Source organism: Convolutriloba macropyga, chromosome 6 (genome assembly GCF_964194025.1).
Source record: "Convolutriloba macropyga chromosome 6, txConMacr16.3, whole genome shotgun sequence".
In the NCBI taxonomy this organism is placed as follows: Eukaryota; Metazoa; Xenacoelomorpha; order Acoela; family Convolutidae; genus Convolutriloba; species Convolutriloba macropyga.
This window is the reverse complement of record NC_134473.1, coordinates 39,796,220-39,813,962: the sequence shown is the minus strand read 5'-3', so window position 1 is coordinate 39,813,962 and position 17,743 is coordinate 39,796,220. Positions and strand designations below refer to the sequence as shown.

General features: G+C 38.0%; 1 protein-coding gene across 1 annotated transcript in view; it reads left to right on the top strand.

Annotated features, from left to right (window-relative positions):
- LOC142341678 (protein rogdi homolog) overlaps nt 1-17,743 on the top strand; it is a 415,549-nt gene that overhangs the window by 60,788 nt on the left and 337,018 nt on the right. The window lies entirely within an intron of this gene.

Below are 17,743 nucleotides of genomic sequence, written 5' to 3'. Positions count from 1 at the left end.
AATTAATAGTTCGAGGAATCGATCAATTACATCGAGTTCGACATTTCTTGACGCCCGTTGTGTTAGAATGACGCCCTCGAAACTACAGTTGTGCGGAACGGAAGTGTCTTGGAAACCCAATTCTAAAATTAGCTGGTCGGGGACACCCTTGGAACAGAACTGAACGTGTGCTATATCCTCTCCTCCCTGTAAGATCACAGATTGAGTCAAAAAAAGACGAGGAACTTCGCCCTAGAGCACCAAGAAGTGTTCTACATCACAAAAGGAATTCTGAGGGGTAATGAGCATTGCAGAATTGAAGTAAAGCAGGTGCACCACAACAACTTGAACAGCTTCATCCATCCAAAACTGTAAGACTCATCCAAAAAAAACATTGTGTATTGCAGTAAATTGATATTATAGAAACCGGCAAATCTGGTAACCCCCCTTACCCTTTGGTTTCATTTCCCCTAATCCGATATTTTCGAAAGTCTTCGGTTACCAAAAACCCATCCCTAGGATTTTTTTCTTGAAAAAATACGATTTTGACAGTTTTTTTGTCAAAATCCAGCGATAATCAAATTGCGGTGTTTTTTACAGTTCTTGATATAAAAGCGAAGCAAAAAAGTTAGAAAAAAAATTGACCAAACTTGATAAAACTTGATTAATATAAAGCGTTGATAGATGGCAGATAGAACACTTGTATAAAAAAGGGTAGAATTAAGAGTTTGGTCAAGATTTTCAAATTTTGAAAAAAAAGAATCAGATAACTGATTTTTTTTGCAAATAAGCGCCTATTCTTGGTAACTGGTGAAAATTGTACATTTAACATCAAGGTTCGGAGTTTGCGCAAAGCTCACATCAGTTATGTGGTAAAAACATTATATGGTTTTTATATTAGCTGCAAGTTCACTGCATCACGCCATAAAACCTTGCCTCAAGCGTTACAAGACCATTATAAAAAATGATTTTACGCATTAACGGGTCTGAGTTTTAATCCTAACGCTTTGAAAGTCCGAAAAACCGCGCAATTTCAATTGAGTCTTTTCTTCCGTGATAAAAAGAGGCTAGTTATATGGCATGATGTGGTGAACAATTCATTGTCCCGTCATCGCAGTAACAACAATAAGCCTTTAACACCTTCGCAGCTAATTGAAGTGCTTGAAAAGTATCAGGAGCGCATAGAAGCTATAGTGTATTGCCCCAGAGAGGGAACTCCTGATATCTACGATCAGCTCAAGCGTAGTACTCTAGTTACCATCCATATAGTGAAAAACATTGTGTCTAGACGTAAGCAGAGAGACCCTAGTTTACTTAAAGAGTACAGAGCATTACATCAAAGACCTGCGCTTGAGCTGAAAACACTCACTATAGTGTTAGCCCATAAGAACAACCTCCGGTCCTTGATAACACGCTCCCGACCGAAAAAACTTTCAAAGCGCCGTCGTAAAACGCTCCGCACCCGTCACGCGTTCGAGGAGAGGGAAATCACTCAAGCCTTTGATAACCTGAATGTCACTTAGTCTTGCGTTGTTGTGGGAGTCTACCCAATGACTGGCGGTGTGACTTAGTTAACTCACGAGTTATGGGTTAGTTTGTGGTTGATACCTTCCAATAGCGCTTTACTAAACGTATTGCTCTCCCCATTCTTTGAGTTATTCCCTACCGTCCGTTTTCCGCAGGTTATCTGGTTTCATTTTACCGTTTCCGTCCCTTTTGTTTCCGTGTCACCTTGTTTCTTTTTATCCCCCGCTTATTTGTTGTATGATGTAGTATGTTGAATTTTGCTGTAGTAAATTTTTTTCTGCTAGTATGCTGGTTTGTTGTTTAGCCTCGTTCCTTGCTAGGGTGTGACTTAAGTTTATTCTGGAGTTACGGCTGGTTTGTTTCGTGACTTTCACCACACTTGTTTTCTAGCAGTTTGTTGTAGCTTTATTAATTTTTGCAGTATGAACTTTTGTTGTCTGGGTATGGTGGTTTGCTAGGGTGTGACTTAAGTTTGTTCTGGAGTTACGGCTAGTAAATTTCCTGACCTTTTCAACTTTTGGTTATACTACATCGTTGCCGTAAATTGTTTCATGTTTGATGTTTTGATGCCGTTGATACAGCCCCATAATGTTTTGTGCTAGTTTACCTGGCAGTAGCTCCTCTCCTTCATTCTAGGGTGTGACTTAAGTTTATTCTGGAGTTACGGCTAGCTTGTTTGGTTGAGTCTGTTGCTGTGGTCTGCTAGCATTGATCTTCCCGCCTCCTCGCTTGTGGTTTACCGTCTCCCTCCCGTGCTATCCCGGCTTCCCGTCCCGTTGCGCGCTACCTGCTCGACGTTCCCTTCTCCTCCGTACCGTTTTCCCGTTTCGTCGCGCGCCATCCGCCCGACGTTTCCGCCCGCCCGTGCCATTTTCCCGCTTCGTCACGCGCTTTTCGCCCGACGCTCCCGTTTGTCCGTCCGGATCCCCGTTGCGTCGTGCGTTAATCGTTAGGCGTCTCTTCCCGTCCGTCCCGTCTCCCGTTCTGCCTTTTTTTGCGCTGCCTGCGCACCGTTCTTTCTTTCTTTCGCCGGGTACTATTGTACTCGACAAACATCTTTGCTCTTTGGCAGTTTGCTAGCAAACCATCACACTAGGGTTCGGTATAACCCATTTGTGTTGTGCTGTTGCATGTCTGTGTACTTTATAGTAGTACTAAAATAAACTTGTGGTTCCTGTTTTAATAAGATCATGACAACCATGCAAGACAAATTCAACAAACTTTATAGTGCGAGGGCAAAATTAGAGTCGGATCTTAACAACATCTATGGTGAAATTAACAATGCCGTTTATAAGCAAGACAGGAAAGTTAAGATCGGACGTCTGATTGTGAAGTGCAAGGATGCTTTTACTAGAGTAGTTGATAAGAATGAAGAGCTCTTTGATCTGGCACAAAAGACTGAAGATCCAGATGCTGCCTGTAAGAACCTTGAAAAATGGTTAGAGACTGTAACAAAGAAAACTGATGAGTTCATTGCTGCTGCTCGAGGGTATATCAATTCGGTCCATGACAAAGAGACAGCAGAGCTGTGTACCCCTCACCATTCAAGATCAGGTTCACATATAACTTCGTCAAAAAGATCAAGTCAGCGCCAACGAGACTTAGAACTATCAGGACTCAAAAGGGAGGAATTTGAGAAACAACATGAGGCAAAGCTTCGCATTGCTAGACAGCGTCTTGAAATTGAAAAACAAACGAAATTGGGGGAATTGGAAATTGAGCAGCTTGAGCAGGATCATCGCAAGGAAGTAGCTGCTGCAGCCCTTGAGGAAATTGAGTTGATGACAAGATCATCAGCAGACGGGTCTGGTACAGGCAAAATGAGTTGGCTCTTTACGGAAAGAAGTTCAGTCAAGAGCAAGAAACTTGTTCATGATTGGGTTAATTCGTCACCGGCCGGGAACATGGCAGATGTTGCAAACGAACCGAGTTTGCACTTTTTTGGTTACATCGCCCAATCCAACCAAGCAATTGTCCAACGACCTTCTTCAACTCAACTTCCAAACTCACACTCCAATTTCAATACACATGGTCAAGTTGAGGCCAAGATCAACCTCCCTGTCCATCAGCCGCAAGAACCAAGTAGTAGAACCAATGTAACCAATGATGCACATGTTGCAAACAACATCATGAAAGGGCACTAACAGCCTCAATATACGCCTCCATCACCCCCAGTAAACTTTGGTATGCAAACTCAACTAAACGCCCCAAACACAGCCCGACAACTGTCTCAAGCAACAATGCACTTCGATGGTTTACAGTTAGATCATCAATTCCCGCGCAGGTTGAACATACCGGGACAGTTGAATTTAGTCAGCCCTCCAAGTTCACCACCTTTAAATACACTCGCTAATGCTCCGCTAGCACTTAATCCGCAACAAGCACACATAAATGTACCAGCCCCCCATCCCCTCTTCTAAACCCCGCACCACCGCATTGCCCGTTAATCCCACCAGCATTCCACTTTCCTCCTTCGCCGCCACAAGCACTCCCACTACACGCCACTAACCCCGTGGCGAATAATGTCAATCGGTTACCCCATTCTCCGCCTGCACCAATCATTTCCCCCGCAAACGTTTTTGTACCTCAATTAATTCATCCACCACCCCCACAAAAGAGTTTTCAGCCCCAAAACTTTGTCCCTATAACCCACGCACCTCCTGCTCCTCCGGATCCAAATGTTTGGCGTTTTCCGGCAGCAGTTCCATCTAATGCAGTACCACTTGTACGTACATCTGCAAACTTATACATCGCACAACCGGCCCCGTTAATCAACCCTCATATCACTACATCGCTCCGCTCCTCTCATGTACAAGCAGCAGAAGGCGCTCAAAATTACGTAACATCAGACTTCATGCAAGCGAATCCATTTAGTTCTTCCACAGGTACCGCCCCCACCTTTGTCACTCCGATCATTCCGCCAACGTATGGAGCTACCGTTCCGAACCCGTTGTGTTGGGGTGGCCCGCCGCATCCCACACCTTAGGCTCCTTCTTTGGACTCTGCGGATTTGATAAAGCAGCTGGCGGACGGAAATACTTGTAAGAAGAACGATCCACTGCCCGAGTGGAAGTTGTCACAGTACAATGGTGATCCCCTGCAGTGGCACGAATGGTTCGGACAATTTAAAAGCGCCATAGACTCACAGTCCTTGACTGATGATGTCAAGTTAACATACTTAAAAACTCTGGAAAAGCTAAAACCGCCATCGCTGAGTTCGCATACTGTGGTGTAATGTATAAGGACGCACTTAAGACACTTGAACGTAAATTTGGCCAACCACAGGCAGTAGTCAGTGCAGACTTAGAAAAACTCAGCTCTTTTCATCCATTAAAGATGAACAATAGTGATAACATCATAAACGATTCTGCAACAATTTCAAGTATTATTGGGGTCTTTAAATCACTTTCGTACGACTCAGACCTTAAGAGGGCCTCACTTCTCAACACGGCTGTGCAAAAATTGCTGCCCAATCTGAAAGAGTCTTGGTCACTCTTCACAGTGAAGAAACATTGGGTAAAGCCAACACTCCTTGACTTCAACGATTGGTTGAAGAAGAAGGCCGAGGCACATGATTTAATGAAACAAACTACATCAAAGGCAAGAACTGAGGATAACACCAACTCAGTAGTAAAGACCAAAGTTGCCTCAAGAACTTTTGCTGCTAATACACAAACTGAGGGCACTCAGAGACCAGCCTCAACATCGGCAACGCCTGCAACCCCTCGCTGCATTGCGTGTAAAGGTAACCATCGCATCTGGGAGTGTAGTGTATTTAAAGAAAAGTCTCCCACTCAGTGAGCAAGGGTAGTGGCGGAGGCAAAACTGTGTTTCTCATGTTTGAGAGAAAAACATATGTTCAGGCAATGCCAAATTCCTAGGAAATGCAGAAAAGACGGTTGCAACAGCTCCCATAATACACTACTCCGTTGAGCTGAGAGGGTTTATCCATCAAAATCCCCCTCAAACAACAACAACAGTAATTCTAATGCGGGCGCAAATCAAAGTAAACTTCCTTGTGTCCAATCATCGAGTAAGACCACCACCTTGTCATCTGTGAGTAATGTGAAAGGCCTCCTTCAGATGACTGAATTACAGTTGAAGAGCTCTTCTGGTAAAGATACCATGGATTTAGTTTTGTGCGACACCGCTTGCATTAACTCTTGGGTGTCAAATGATCTTGCGAATAGGCTTGCTTTTCACGGCACAGCATTGAAACTAACAGTCAAGGGTATAAATACCGAGGAGGTTGTAGACACTAAGTTAGTTGAACTAATTGTAACACCACGCGACAACCAAGCATTTGAACCATTTAAAGTCAGCCCTTACGTAAAAGGAGATTTAAATGTAGGCGCCGATGTCATTAACATTAAAGCACTTCAGGAAACATACCCGCAACTAGCAGTTCTAGACCCCGTTACATATTGCTATGGAAACATCGAGATGATACTTGGACAGGATCTGTATCATGCCATCCGCCCGTTAGAGTACTTCGCTGCCAACGAGAAGTGCTCGCCCTTCGCTGTTCGCTTAGCCATAGGTTGGGTTCTAAGTGGCCCTCTGCCGTCGTCTGCAGGTTTAGTCTCGACTTGTTTTCAAGCAAATATGGAGCAGGATTTTGAACTCGCTAGTCAGGCAAAATTTTGGTACGACATGGAGTCGTACGGCGCACTTAAGCAAGTAGACCCACGATCCTCCTCGGATGCACGTGCGCATGAAATTCTTGAAAACACCACAGTGCATAATGGAAAAAGGTACGATGTAGGAATGCTATGGGCTGGAGATAACATCGAACTACCCAACAATTATTTCTCAGCGCTTGTTCAATTAAAATCTTTGGGAAAACGGCTTACGAAAGACCAGACTTTAAGGGAAAAGTACTCGAATACCATCAAAGAGGACTTAGACAAAGGCTACGTAGTAAGGGTCAAAGATGCTCACATGGTGGAAAGTCGCTCGGAGCGAGAGTGGTACCTACCACACCATCCAGTTGTTAACCCGAACAAGTCGGGCAAGGTTCGTAGGGTATTAAACTATTAAACGGAGCAGCTAAATTCCATGGCGCATCTCTTAACAACTCGGTACTCACCGGACCTGACTTGCTGCAAAACCTAATCTATGTACTTCTACGGTTCAGACAACATCCTTTCGCCGTATCCGCCGACATCGAGGGAATGTTCCTCCAAGTTGGAGTGTTACCATGTGATCAACCATCATTGCGCTTTTTGTTGCGGGAGGACCCCACATCAAATGTTGTGGTACACCAGTATACGCGCCACATCTTTGGGGCAGAAGATTCGCCCAACTGCGCCAACTACGCACTTCAGCGCACGGCACGCAATAATGCTAAGGAGTACCCAGAAGCTGCGAAAGCCGTCCTTGCGAACTTCTACATTGACGATTACTTGGACTCAGTGGAATCCCCCCAGAGGGCCCTCATTAGGTCGAAGGAATTGGTACATCTTCTCCATCTAGGTGGGTTCAAGCTTACTAAGTTTGTAAGCAATGTACCAGATCTGGCTGACCAAATTGATGGGTCTGCTCAATCCACTGAACCGAAGGTCATCGTTTCATCAAAGGAGGAATCAATGCACGTGCTTGGTCTTAAGTGGGATCACAACAACGATACTCTGGTTGTGAGCAGGGGTACTAACAGCACCATCACGAAAAGCTTAACACAGCGCTTGGTCCTAAGTCTTGGGTCAAAGGTCTACGACCCAATTGGTCTTGTCGCACCGTTCACTGTTGGTGCTCGGTTAATCTTGAAAGACATTTGGCGTGTCAATAGACAAAGTTGGGATGACGAGTTACCTAAAGACACAGTTGAAAGATTCCTCGCCTGGTGTGTTGAACTGCCGCGGTTAGCTGAGATCACTATACCGAGAAGTTACTTTTCAGGACCATCCAAACATCTTGAACTCCACATGTTTGGTGATGGCTCGCAAGACGTATTCAGTACAGTAGGATTTCTTAGGGATCAAGTAACTTGCACTTCCGGGGAGATTATAACAGAGCTTGCGATTGTCTTGGGCAAGGCCCGTGTTGCATCTATGAAGGTAATGACAGTTCCTAAGTTGGAATTACAAGCCGCTCTCCTCGCTGCCCGTTTAAAAAGGGAAATCTGTCGAGCATTAACAGTTACTGTGGACAAAGTTAGTACCAATCGTCTTGCAGTGGATAAACTCAACAAACAAACAGCCCATCTTCATTGCAAATCGGGTTAGTGAAATCCTGGAGAACACCAGCGTTGACCAATGGAACCACGTCGCCACTTGTGATAATCCGGCAGATGCTGGCACGCGTGGTATCTCCGCTGAAGTTTTGCAATCAAGTAGCTGGGTGACTTCTTGAGAACTAAGCAATTTCCTTTTGTACCAAATACTGACGTCGTTGATAACATCAAGCTCGGCGTTGTAACCAAGGAACAAGATGATGACTCCATCTCATCTTTAGCCGCATCTGTAACCAATTCCCCAAAGGAACAAAGCATTAATCTGATCCCGTTTGATAAGCTCTTTTCTTATCAAAAATTACTTGGTGTCACCGCATATGTGCTCCGTTTTTTACCATCTCATGAAAGTTATCGTACCGTAGACGGCAGCATAGCCGACCCTGTTGAGCTTGACGAAGCCGAGCGTCATCTCCAGTACTTGGCAAGGAGAGTCCTTTAATACTGAAAGAAAGGATCTTCTTGACAACAAATCCGTTAAGAAGAGCAGCCGCATTGCTCAGTTTACTCCGTTTATTGGACCTCATGGTCTCATCCCTTCCTCTGGTCGACTCCGACGGCTAGTGGAAATTGACTTTGACACTAAGCATCCTATCGTGCTGGATGCGCGTCATACTTTTGTTAAACTGTTTCTGCGGCATACTCATTTGAAGAACCATCATCAGGGCATCGATTACTTAAGGTCAAAGGTACAAGAATGTTATGCCATCCTAAAACTACGTTCCACACTGCGTTCCATCAAATCAAACTGCGTCTTGTGTAGAAAGTTCCGTGCAGCAACCATTCAACTTATCATGACAGACCTCCCAAAGGAGAGACCCGCATACCAATCTCCTCCCTTTACCAACACCGAGGTTGATTACTTCGGCCCATTCTACGTCACAGTTCGTCGGACTACCGAGAAGAGGTGGGGATTTCTCTTCACTTGTCTCACTAATCGTGCTGTCAATATTGAATTGTCCCGTGCATGGACACTAGTTCCTGTGTAATGGGAGTGGAGCGGTTCGTCTCCCGTCGGGGTACTCCTGCTATGATTTGGTCGGATAATGGTACGAACTTCATTGGAGCGGAGAAAGAGCTCCGTGAATGTGTGGAAAAATGGAATACGCTCAACATTGCTGCCGAACTTGCACATAAGGGCATTAAGTGGAGGTTCAATCCACCCAGTGCGCCACACCAAGGCTGCATCTGGGAGAGGTTAGTTCGAAGTTTTAAAAGAGTACTGTACACTATCCTCGGTACGCGTCGCCTCACAGATGAGGTGTTGAACACTACTTTTTGTCCGGTCGAAAACGCACTAAACTCACGTCCCTTAACGCCCGTAAGCGCCGACCCGTCCGACCTAGGCGCAATAACACCTAACAATTTTCTACTCGGTAACCAAGTAACCAGAATTCCGTCTATCGTTGGCGTCGACGAGTTTGATCATCGTAAGCGGTACGCCCGTGCACAATCATACGCCAATGCAATTTGGGCACGTTGGCTCAAGCAGTATGTACCTGCACTGAACCGTAGGTCTAAGTGGCAGACGCCTGCCGAGCAGCACCTCAAGGTCGGTGATTTAGTTTGGATCGTTGAAGAAAGCAACCCTAGGGGTTACTATCCAACTGCTCGGATTGAAGAACTCCGGTACAGCTCCGACAGCGTCGCCCACTCCGCCGTCTTACGCACGTCATCCGGATCGCTCGTCCGCCCACTCGTTAAGCTTGTACCAATCCTCCCAACATTTTTTTCCGGGCCGGAGGATGTTACCGAGTAAATTGAATTGAATAAACTATATCATTAGATAGAGAATTTTTGTGCGTATTATATCAAAACTTTCTCTTAGATTTTCCTTTCGAAATGCAACGTACGTTTTATTTCTGAGAAATACCAAGGCCGATTTCCCACTAAGAATAACTTCCAAATGGCTCAAAACTGATTGCTTAGCCTAACAAATTCGGTTTTTTGAACGGATTAATTTAAATTGGTGACCTAGACTAAGACCTGCTGAAAAAGATCAAGCTAGATTTGCCTCCAAGTAAACGATGCTTATTGACTTGACGTTTCGATATACAGTTGACTATAGACTGACTATATATACATCTCGAGAATTGAATTTACACATCAAAAGACTGCACTTTTGTCAGCTTTTGAAAGTTTTAACTTGTCTTGTAGCACTTAACTGTTTTTTTTAAATAGAAAACTGACATTTATTTTCGGTAAAATTGCTATGAAAACTTCCCTACAATCTGCTCAGATTAAGATCATGAAGTAGATTGAGGATTAGTTGAACGTCTATCATCTGATAAAGCAATTCAGAACAGTAAATGGGAAAAATTTCAAAACAACTTAACGTAATTTTGCAGATTTGTGGCGCCATTTTGGTCCATTTCTGATATGCTTTGCAAAGTTAAATTGACATTTGGAATTGTGACGTGTTTTATAACAGCCGCAAAGCAAAGTTGAGTCGGTTATTGGCTTCATTGTAGGCTTCTACAACCCAAAAGATTAATTTTTTATAAGATATATTCTCACTTTGCTTATTTCAATGTCTATTAAATTATATCTGGTTCTCATTATAATCATGGCATAATAATACCTGGAGCAATCAATTGAGTGTTTTTAAGGGATAAGTTGTATCTCAAGCTCTTGTTGAAAAGAAGCTGAACTATAAATTTTTTTAGTTATTGGAAATTTTTTCTACCTGTGGCAAATCAATCTTCTGATTTTGCTATTCTTTCCCTTCATTTGCTTTTGAATGCCACCAAATATCAAAAAAAACATTTAGTTGTTGTGCATAGATGCAATTGTTTGAATTGAGCAATCGGCTGTTAATTATTTTATGACTTTGAAGCTAAATGTCTTTATAAAGGAGTCATGCTAAGTTATGTTTAAAAGAGTCATGCTAAGGCCTTTGAGTTTCAACATTACCTGTTTATGGTTTAAGGTAAGTATGGCTTTGACTATATGTATTTGTGAGTTTTCCCTTACTTGTTTTCCTTCTGTGGTCTCATCGTTTTGTCTTTTTACTGAGAATTCTCATTATATTTTTACAGAGGCAAAACGGAACCTATACAAGGCTTGCCGTGATCGCTAAGGTTTTATATGACTTTATCGCTATGTATTTTTTTTTAATTTTAGTTGCTTTTTGTGTTTTTGAGTATTTACTTTTTTGTTTTATTATATTTTATCCCCATACTTGACAGCTGCAATTCGCTATCTAATGAACTTAAAAAAAATTCTAATGTTTTCATCATGTTTGCATTCATCACTTAGCAGCTGGGTTTACCTGTACACGAAAAATTGTTTTCTTTCAATTTTGAGCCCTTGTTTGGTTTGATTTTTTTTCCATTCGAATGAAATAGAAAAAAAGGACCTCATCTTATCGGTACAAATGTTTGTGTTTGAAAATGCATAAGGTACACTGTTTTCTATCTCTACTTTACTTGCTAGAATGTTAAGAAAAGAATAATGACGAGCCGGGACGAAAAATTATCTGCAAACGCACATTACCGAGCCTCCTATAAGGCACGGTCGATCTATTAGAACACGTTAAATTAATAAGTTAAACTGAGCAAAAAAGTTGATGAAATTTTTTCAAATAAACTCTTTGTACTTGAGTTTTCGGACACATATTCTTCATAGGAAGGAAATTGTTTTGTATCTCATTTGTGTGAAAAAAAATGGTTTCATCTTGAGAAAGGTTATGTTTTACTTTTTCCTCATAACGCGAACCCTTTAAGAAGAACTAACTCTACCTTTTTCTGCGATGTTCATTTTTTAGAAGCAGAGAACAATTGGTATAATTGAACACTATAAATCTTCGACGCCGTAGTAAAAATAGAATTGCCCTAAAGAAATTAAGTTTATTTCCATTTCTTTGTTTGTCTTTCAAATGAAAATATTCTTGTTTTCTTTTCATTTTTTTGGTTTCTATATTGAAGTCCGGATGTACGTCTTTTGATTCGTTAATTAAAAAAGAGGAGCTTTATTAAAGCGAAAAGAAGTTTCGTTTTAATTATTAAAAGAAGGGAGTGAGAAATGAAAATCAGTCCAAGTCTTCGTTATTTAAAAACTCTTTTTCTTAACCACCAGACTGGCAGTCGACTGTTTTGAAACTATGGCGATCGTTATGCTTTTATGTCGTTGAAGTTTTGCTGTTTGTAAGTACAAGTTCTTTCGAACACAAAATGTTAAATTTTTAAAAATTATCTCAAAAACCTAGCATAGTAGAAACATCAGTTCTGCTAAAAAAAATTTGAAGTTGATCTTAGATTTAAAGAAAGAAAAAAAGAATGAAGACTGGTTAGGCTGAATTCTGACAAGTTGAAATGTAACTAAGTCAATAAAAGGAACAAGTTTTTGCTTAAATTATTGAAAAACCGTCATCTAAAATTATTCAGCGGTTGTTAATTGTTTGAATTGAGCTATTTGAAGTCTATTAAAACCTTGTTTTTAGTCATTGTGATTATAAATTAAACAACAAAATAATGACGGAGTCTTTTTAAAGGCTGTTCGACAATAATTGTCAATGAATCAAATGTTTATGTGAAATGTTTACCCTTTAAGAAAAGTCAACTCGAGCTTTTTAAGCGATATTCGTAATAAAAACCAAAAAACAGGTGATAAATTTGAATACCAATAAGCTACGACGCCGTAATGTTTAGTAAAAATAGAATGGCTCTTAAAGAATTCAGTTAATTTTCATTTCTTTGTTCATCTTTCTGAAAAAAAAACATTCCTGTTTTTCCAATGTTTTTTTCAATGTTTCTACGGTGTCGTAGAATTCTTGTTTTTTTCAATAAATGGAAGAACAGTTTCTAAATTTGAACAACAGAAATCTACAACGCCGTAGTTTTTAGTAAAAATAGAATTTCCCAAAATGAATTCAGTTGATTTTTTTCGTTTGTTTTTTAAACAAAAAGGCTTTTTGTTTTTTTCAATGAATTTGCAGGTTTCTTGATTGCACTCTTGACGTACCTCTTTTGGTCTTTTTTTAAAAAAAAGAGGGAGATTCATTAAATTGAAATGAATCTTAGAGAAAATGAAATTCATTATTCTTTATAGAATAAATAACACTATTACAGTTTAACAAAACTAGAGGGAGATAGAAGAAAAATTTGCAAAGAAAAAAATATATTGTCATGACTTTCCTAGAAAAAACTATTAGTTGATTGATATCATTTTGATTTTGTTTCAATTGGCCAAATTTTTGCACTTAATAGTCAACGTGTTTTTTTAGCAGTCACTGCAGCCACTGGAAAAAGTTTCAATACCTAACAAATGGGAACCTTAATCGTTAGAGGTTGTCATCAACTATTTTTGTCATCAACTTTTGGTTTAATTTCATTTAGTTGCAGACTAGTGGTACAGGCAAAATAAAATTTTAAGTAAAATCTTATATTTTTAGTGACTTGAATTCTGCAAAATACTTCAATTTTCTCAGGAGGATAAACATAACAAATATGCAAAGCTTCAAAAAAAATGTTTGGGTATTTCTGTTGTGTTAACCGTTTTGTACGTCAATCATAAAATTGCTAGAAGCTCTGAATTTTTCCTAATAAAATAAGGGAGTAAGAATAAGAAATAAATCCGAGTCTTCGTTATTTAAAAAACTCTATCTCTTAGTCAGTAAATTAGCAATAGACTTTTTGAAACTATAGAAATCGCTCTGTTTTTAGGTCGACGAAGGTTTGCTGTTTGCAAATACAACCCCTTTCCGATAAAAAGGGTTAAATTATTGAAAATTAACTCGAAAATCTGTTTTAGTAGAAAAATATAATTTGATAAAAAAATATTTTGAAGTTGATCTTAGATATAAAGAAAAAATAAAAGGAATGAAGAGTGGTTAGGCCTAATTCTGACGAATTGAAATGTAATTAAGTCAATAGAAGGAAAAAGTTTTTGCTTAAATCATTGAAAAACCGTCATCTGAAATTAATCAGCGGGTTTTAATTGTTTGAATTGAGCTATTTGAAGTCTATTAAAACCTTGTTTTTAGTCATTGTGATTATAAATTAAACAACAAAATAATGATGGAGTCTTTTTAAAGGCTGTTCGACAATAATTGTCAATGAATCAAATGTTTATGTGAAATGTTTACCCTTTAAGAAAAGTCAACTCGAGCTTTTTAAGCGATATTCGTAATAAAAACCAAAAAACAGGTGATAAATTTGAATACCAATAATCTACGACGCCGTAATGGTTAGTAAAAACAGAATGGCTCTTAATGAATTCAGTTAATTTTCATTTCTTTGTTCATCTTTCTGAAAAAAAAAAACTTCCCTGTTTTTCCAATGTTTTTTTTCAATGTTTCTACGGCGTCGTAGAATTCTTGTTTTTTTTTAATAAATCGAAGAACAGTTGGTAAATTTTAACAACACAAATCTACAACGCCGTAGTTTTTAGTAAAAAAAGAATTCCCCTACATGAATTCAGTTAATTTTTTTTGTTTTTTTTCGATTTTTAAATAAAAAGGGTTTCCGTTTCTTTCAATGATTTTTCCGGTTTCTTGATAGCACTCTTGACGTACGTTTTTTGGTCCTTTAATTGAAAAATAGGAGGTTCATTAAATTGAAATGAATCTTAGAGAAAATGAAAATTATTATTTTTTATAGAATATATAACACTTTTGCAGTATAACAAAACTAGAGGAAGACTGAAGAAATTTTTGCAAAGAAAAATTATATTGTCATGACTTTCCTTGAAAAAACAAGGAGTTGATTGATATCATTTTGACTTTGTTTCAATTGGCAGATTTTTTGCACTTAATAGTCAACGTGTTTTTATAGCAGTCACTGCAGCCACTGGAAAAAGTTTCAATACCTAACAAATTGGAACTTTAATCGTTAGAGGATGTCATCAACTATTTTTGTCATCAATTTTTAGTTTAATTTCATTTCGTTGCAGACTAGTGGTACAGGCAAAATACACTTTTAAGTGAAATTTTATATTTTCTAATGACTTGAATTCTGCAAAATACTTCAATTTTCTTAGGAAGATAAACATAACAAATATTCAAAGTTTCAAAAAATATATTGTTTGTGTATTTCTGTTGTGTTAACCGTTTTGTACATCAATCAATTAATTGCTAGAAGCTCCGATTTTTTCCTAATAAAATAAGGGAGTAAGAAAAAGAAACAAATTCTAGTCTTAAAAAACTCTATCTCTTAGTCAGTAAATTAGCAATAGACTTTTTGAAACTATAGAAATCGCTCTGTTTTTAGGTCGACGAAGGTTTGCTGTTTGCAAATACAACCCCTTTCCGATAAAAAGGGTTAAATTATTGAAAACTATTTCAAAAATCTGTTTTAGTAGAAAAATATGTTTTGATTTAAAAAATAATTTGAAGTTGATCTTAGATTTAAAGAGAGAATAACAGGAATGAAAAGTGGTTAGGCTTGATTCTGAACAGTTGAAAAGTAGTTGAGTCAATATTAAAAACTTTTTTTTTCCTAAATTGGTGAAAAGCCGTCATCTAATGTAATTCATTTGTTACTTCGCAATAAAGTTGACACTTTAAGTGAGTGACAAGGTTAATAAAATGCTTAACAGAAAATCAATTAGTATTAATTGTTTTAATTGAGAATCAAAGACGTCATCTGAAGTAATTCAGCAGGTACTGCGCAGTAAAGTTGACACTTTAAATGAGTGACAAGGTTAATAACATACTGAACAGAAAATCAATAATTATTAAATTTTTTAATTAAAGCCGTCAACCAATGTACTTCAGCAGGTACTGCGCAATAAAGTTGACACTTTAAAGGGTGACATCGTTAATATCATGGTTAACAGAAAATCGATAAGTTTACATTGTTTTAATTGAGCTGTTTAAAAACTATTGGATTCTTTTCTACTACTCCTTGTATTTTTAAATTAAATTAAGTGACAAATTAATGAGAGAGTGTTTTTAGATGCTGTTCGAAAATATTTGCCAATGATTCAAATGTTTAGGCAAATTGTGTGCCATTTAAGAAAAAGTAAGTCTAGTTTTTTTTGCCCGATTATCACAATTAGAACCAGAGAACAGTTGGTAAATTTGAACAACAGAAATCTACAACATCGCAGTTTTTATTAAAAATAGAATTCTCCTAAATGAATTCAGTTAACTTTCTTTTTTTGCTCGTCTTTCAAACAAAAATGTTCTTGTTTTTTTTCGATGTTTTTTTTCGGTCTCTTTATTGCAGTCTTGACGTACGTTTTTTGATTTGTTAATTAAAAAATAGGAGGTTGATTTAATTGAAATGAAGTTTATAGAAAATGAATTTCATTATCCTCTACAGAACATATACGACATTTTAGCAGTTTAACAAAATTATAGGCTGTTAGATGAAAATTTCGCAAGGAAAGAAAAAATCTAGTGTCATGATTTTTCTAGAATAAACTACAGGTTGATTGATATCATTTTGATTTTGCTTCAATTGTCTAATTTTTTTGCTCTTAGTGCTCAACGTGTTTTTATAGCAGTCACTGCAGCCACTGCAGCCACTGAAAAATGCTTCAATACCTAACAAATTGGGACTTTAATTGTTAGAGGTGGTCATCAACTATTTTTGTCATCAACTTTTGCTCTAACTTTATTTCGTTGCAGACTAGTGGCACAAGCAAAATCTAATTTTGAGTAAAATTTTATATTTATAACTGACTTAAATTCTGCAAAATTTTTGCACAAATCTCTCTCGAAGATAAGCATAACAGTTTCAAAAACGCTTCAAAAAGTTTTTTCGGATTTATTTGTCGTGTTAAACGTTTTGTACGTCACACAATTAATTGCGAGAAGCTACAGATTTTTCCTAATATTATAAGGGAGTGAGAAATAAAAATAAATCCGAGTCTTCATTTTTGTCGATGAAGGTTTGTTGTTTGCAAATACAAGCTTATTCTAATAAAAAAGCTTACATTTTTTAAAATTATCTCAATAATCTATCTTAGTAGAAAAATAAGTTCTGGTATTAAAAAATAATTTTAAGTTGATCTTTGATTCAAAGAATAAAAAGAATGAAAACTTGTGGGCTGAATTCTGACCAGTTGAATGGTAATTAAGTCATTTTTAGGAACAGTTTTTTCGCTTAAATGTAGTTAAAAGTTGTCATCTAAAGTAATTCTGCAGGTACTGAGCAATACAGTTGACACTTTAAATGGTTGACTTGGTTAATAACATGGTTATCAGAAAATCGATTAGCATTAATTATTTCAATTGAGCTGTTTAAGAACTATTGGATTTTTCTCTACTAGTCATTGTATTTTTAAATTAAATGACAAAATAATGAGAGTTTGTTGTTAAATGCTGCTCGAAGATATTTGCTAATGGATCAAATGAGTCTCGATGTGCAACTTTTTTGGACTGCATTGCTGTTTTCCTGTTTTTCAGAAATATTTGTTCAAAAAATGTCTTCAATTTATACAGAAATTCTTGTGGCCACATTGAACTTTCAGATAGATATGTTTTCTGGATAGGGTTATGTTTTGCATCCTGCGAAATAACTGATGAGCTCCCTAGCGCTTCTTATTTCTCTCAATGAAACCTTGTTTTTCCTAACTCCTGATTGTTTTCTCGAATTTTGAGAGCTATCGCTAAGTGCAAGTATTTCCCAGTTGCTTGGTGAAAACTTCTTGTTCTTCTAACATTTTGGATTAATAGCTTATATTGTGGAACGAAACGAGGTATTCCATATTAGGCTCAGCCATAATTAAGAGACTTCAGCTTCTGTATCCTCTAAGCAAAAAATTTTGTCAAAAAAGTATTCAAAGATGAAACAGCTAAAGGCAGTACATGAAAAGCCACTTCACGGTATAATAAATTAAGAGGCCTTTAAAAAATTTCTATCACATAAAATTTGCTGCAAAAATCAATGTAAATTAAGAGACTTTTGCAAGCTCAAAATTTTTATTTCTTGAAATCAGTGTGATTATATCCCGAGATTGTTTAGCAACAGCATTTCAAAGCATTGACTGTTTTTTGATATATCAGTTTTGACCTTTCTTTTTAAGACATATTTAAAGTTTGAGACTTTTTTCCACCAATTT